This window comes from Curcuma longa, chromosome 4 (assembly GCF_044706935.1).
Source record: "Curcuma longa cultivar G26 ecotype Majalengka, Jawa Barat chromosome 4, ITB_CL_G26_1.1, whole genome shotgun sequence".
NCBI classification, from domain to species: domain Eukaryota; kingdom Viridiplantae; phylum Streptophyta; class Magnoliopsida; order Zingiberales; family Zingiberaceae; genus Curcuma; species Curcuma longa.
The window spans coordinates 10,583,821-10,588,514 of NC_133864.1; the positions used below are offsets into that span (position 1 = coordinate 10,583,821).

Here is a 4,694-nt window from a genome sequence, read left to right on the forward strand (position 1 = left end):
AGTCGACGGACGTCAACGGCCTATCGGACACGCTACATGAGGCGATCGAAGGCACGAGGTGCGAGGAAGTTGCGACTTGCGAGGTGATAGGGTTGTCAATTATTAAAGAAAATTTGAAAGGTTCTCATATTTGTTTTTAAAAAATATTTTTTATAATGTGAAAAATACTTCTTTATTTTTTTCATGTTCTTAAACAAATTAACAAATTAAGTCTACACTCAATTTGACCTATTCACAATCAATTTGGAATGAATGTACCACCAATTACACATTAAGTACAATTTTATAAATCATGAAAAATGATGAAACTTATTCTGATATCAATTAAAAAAATTATATATTTTAAACCGTATAAGTTTCATAAATCGAATAAGAACTTGGAGAATTGAGGATACAAAAAATAAAGATAAGATGTGGCCTTTCCTACAATGCCACATCTGATCATGCTATGCTCTGGATCGAGAGGGAAGCCCAAAAGGCTTTAGATGTATGCTTCTTTCATCGTTGTTCTTATTGCCTAAATATTCTATAAGATGTATTTGAATCTGCCGCGATGTTTCTCGAATGCAGTTGATGCTGCAGAAGGATAGGATCATGGAGATCCCTCCCAAGCAGAGGATGGAAAGACAGGAAACTCTAGCCAAAGAACATGGAGAGGAGCACAAGGCAGCGTTAAGGAGAGCCGTCACAGTATCTGTTCCTGATGCCGCTTCACCAACAGCATACGGTGCGTTCGATTATCAAGTTACAAAATAAATTATTTTGTAATAATATTTGACTTTTAAAACGTCAGAAGTTAAATATTAATTTTATAGGTTTGGTAATATTTTTTATAATATATATAATTTTATTATTAAATAAATTATATCTCTTAATGAATTTATTATTAAAATTCAAATATTTTTAATAATAAAATAAATAATTTATTTTAAAATAAATTAATAAATTTAATGAATTACAACGAAATTGCTTTTGACTGCTTTTGGACTGTTTATTGGACTTTTGAAGTCAGGGAAGGGAATCTGGCATTCTTACCGTACAGCTGGACTGGATCGGCACAAATATGTGCCGATGCCACGACGCCACATGTACTGCAGCAAATGGCTTATTTAGGCATGATCCTTTCCCTCATTCCCTCGCTTCCAGTCGGCATTTTCGTCTGAAGGTGATCGCCTGAATCCCGTCCCGATCGCAATCGTTTGAGGTAATTCGGCTGCGCATTCTTCTTCTTCTTCTCCTCCGACTAACAACCGCGGAGTTGTCGGCCATATTTTGATTTCCGTAGTTTGAAGCTTCTTTGTTCTTTTTTCTTATCTTCTTGGATTCGTTTCTTCCGCCTGGTTCTAATGTTTGGGAGTTGATCTAGGGTTTTTTTTATCAGTGCGATGGGTCTCTCGGTCGAAATGGGTAGTCCAGTGGAGACGATCGAGTTTTACAAAAAAAAATCGGGTTTTCGGCGTTTTCCCTTCCGTTTTTATCCTATTTTGTTATGCTTTCGCCGAAGTTTGTATTGGAAATATGCCTAACTCGTTGCTGTTCCTATTGATGTAAATCTTCTTAATAGGTCAGATGTATGCAACAGCTTGAGACAGTAAAGCAGTCGCCACACACGAGCTTGTTTAGCTCAGCGATGATATGCAGCTGCTGTTTCTGTTTTTTTTTCGTATTTAAAGCGTAATTAGAGATAAAGGCGCGATAAATAATGTCGACGTCTAAGAAAAGACTACTGAGCCTTAGGACGGTAGAGGCAAGGTTGCTTTTTTTTCTTATGTTGGATTTGTTTCTTCCAGCTGGTTTTGATGCTTGGGTGTTGATCGAGGGATTTTTTTTATCAAACTCGTGGAGACCATCGAGTTTGATAAAGAATCAGTTTTTCTGCGTTTTCCCTTCAGCTTGTGTGATTATCGATCGCAACCTGACTGCCGCTTTTTATCCTATTTTGTTCTGCTTTCACCGAAGTTTGTTCTGGAAATGATTTTACTTTTAACAATATGGAAACTTGTTTCTTAAGCGGACCATGCCTAGCTCGTTGCTGTTCCTATTGGTGTAACTCTTTTTAATAGACCAGATATACGCAACAGCTTAAGACAGTAAAGCTCGGCTAGGCCAGTATTTTGTTCTGTTCAGCTCGTTGCTATTCCTATTGGTTAACTCTTTTTAATAGATCAGTTGTATGCAACAGCTTGAGACAGTAAAGCTCAAACAGGACTGAGTCGCCACACACGAGCTAGCTTGTCTAGCTCAGCGAGGCCAGTATTAATTGTTTCTCCTGATGCATTTTCTGACAAAAAAGATGATCGTTTGCTTGCTTGCTTGTGACATATGCACGTTTCCACAGTTAAATAAGGTCGATGCAGTCATGTCTTGGAATTTTCATGTGCTTCTTCACTTGTGACAATCTTCTCAATTGCTTCTGATTCAAAACCATATCTTCAGACTTGTGGCTCGTTTTCTTCTTCTGACTTCATATTACTTTTTGAAAAAATTCTTTTTTATGTTTCTTCTTCTTCTTTATTTTTTTAATGATTTAATCTTTAGCTGCATTTCTAAATTTGGTTTAATTTCAATCCTGAAAATTTTTAAAAATTTTCCTCAGATTTTATTTCTTGCTCTCCAGCTCTAATGGGGAACTTCCTAACAAACCATCCAGATTTCTTTTTATATATATATATATATTTTTTATTTACTATTTTACAAAGTTGTTTCTATATCATCGATTTGAAAATCAGGTAGAAATCAAAATATATAGAATACGCGTTTTAAAAATCTGTCATTTTCCCGATTTGAGTTAGTTATCTGTTTAGATGGCATGCTATTGCTGCTCCGCTGCGCTCAGGCCCAACATAGTTCTAGACTTCAAGAAGGTGATTAAGCGAAACCTGCAGTTGAAGGTGATCGCAGAGTCTACAACAACACCATTATGTCGAGCATCAAGAGTAATCTCGCCGCCGTCGTCCGATGGCTCGACGATCTTCTCTCTGGCGTCGCCGTCATTCGTTGCTCCCTTATCTCCCGTCACACTTTCAATGAGACAAAGAAGCAACGACGTAAGGTTATTAATGCTTACTCCAAAATTTTTGCTGAGCTCAACAAGCTCATGCTCTTTCCCTCTCATCTCGCGCCCGGCGCACTGGAGGAGACGATGAACCAACGCTCATGCTCTTCTGCAGATGGACAGGATCTCGAAACGGAAGCGATCGATGAAGCGGTGGCGCTAGTGCCGGCTTAAGGCGTAGGCCATAATGGCCTATGCCTAGGGCCCAATAAAATTAGGGTCCATCATTATTTTTTAAAAAAAAATATTTTAATTAAATTTTTTTATATCAATTAAACAGTACATTCGTTGTTTCATGAGATCACGGTACTTCGATTTTCGCATGACCAGCTCATGCCTACATGATTACGCATGAAAATTTGATGTTGCTCGTGCATTTGATGCATTGCTCATATTTGCACGGCTGTATGCGTGAGAAATTGCTATATGCATGAGAATTAATGCATGATTGAATTGATATTTGATGCATCATTCTAAAAACATCGATAATATTAATTAATTTTATATTAATTATAATTATTATATTATTATAAAATTTAGAATTTTATTTATATGTCAAGTAATTTCTTTTTCTGTCATCTCATTTTATATCTTCATTCTTTTAAGAACTAACAGATCAATATTGTGCGTTCAAGAAAGATTAAATAATTTAATAATTTTATCAATTGAAAAAAATTAGTAACAAAATTTAAATATAAAAATTTAATTACTAATTTTACATCTCAAAAAATTAGAAAATTAAATTTTATATAAAAATTTATTTTAAATTAATAATTAAAAAATTAAATTTTATATAAAAATCTATTTTTAAATTAATATTTTATTAAAAAAATAAATCCTCCGTTGTCTATTCCAATAATGAAAAAGGATAATGAAAAAAATATATTAAATATCTAAAAAAAATTTAGCCTAGGATCTCATGAAACCTTGAGACGACCCTGGGTGGCGCAAAGTCTGCACCGCCGTCGTCATGGCTGTCGCCGCCGGCATGGTCGTGATCTCCATCGGGCTTGCGCTGCGCTCGCCAGAGCAGGTCCGTGGCCGTGGCCGTGGCCGTGGCTGCTTCGGGAGCAACGGCGATCAAGGCAGTGGAGCCGTTGGTGAACATAGCGTTGGAGGAGAAGGAGCAGAAGTTGAAGGAGGAGGAGGAGGTGATCGAAATGATGCGGGACGGAGAGCAGTTGATTGTGCATGAATTCAACGGCGTCCGATGCCTAACGGAAAAGATCATGAACAAATATTTGAATTTCGCAAAGCAGGCGGTAAAGAAACAGCGCCGGAGATGGAAAAAATGATTGAGAGCAACGCCATGGACTTAAAAGGAAAGATCAATCTCTACAGGCATCAGATCGAACAATTCCAGGTCAAATTCATCAGAATGATAAAAAATTAATTAAACAGTTTGGTTAATTTCCATGATATTTATAAAATGTGTCTATTTGTTAGCCGTGATTTCCATGCCGGCCAGTAAGCAACTAGTATCTGAATAAACTGAATAAAATAATCGATTCCGTTATTTCATGATTTTAAAAATTTTTATTTAATTAAATCAAACAAATTAAAATAAAAAATAATTACTTAAATTGAATAAATTAAATAAATTAAAATAATGACAAAATCTTCAATATATAAATCTATC

The 4,694-nt window shown here is 35.9% G+C and overlaps 1 pseudogene; it reads left to right on the forward strand.

The window, feature by feature from the left end:
• Positions 1-2,804: 2,804 nt before the first annotated feature.
• On the forward strand, positions 2,805-4,448 carry LOC141826236 (uncharacterized; annotated as a pseudogene).
• Positions 4,449-4,694: the final 246 nt, after the last annotated feature.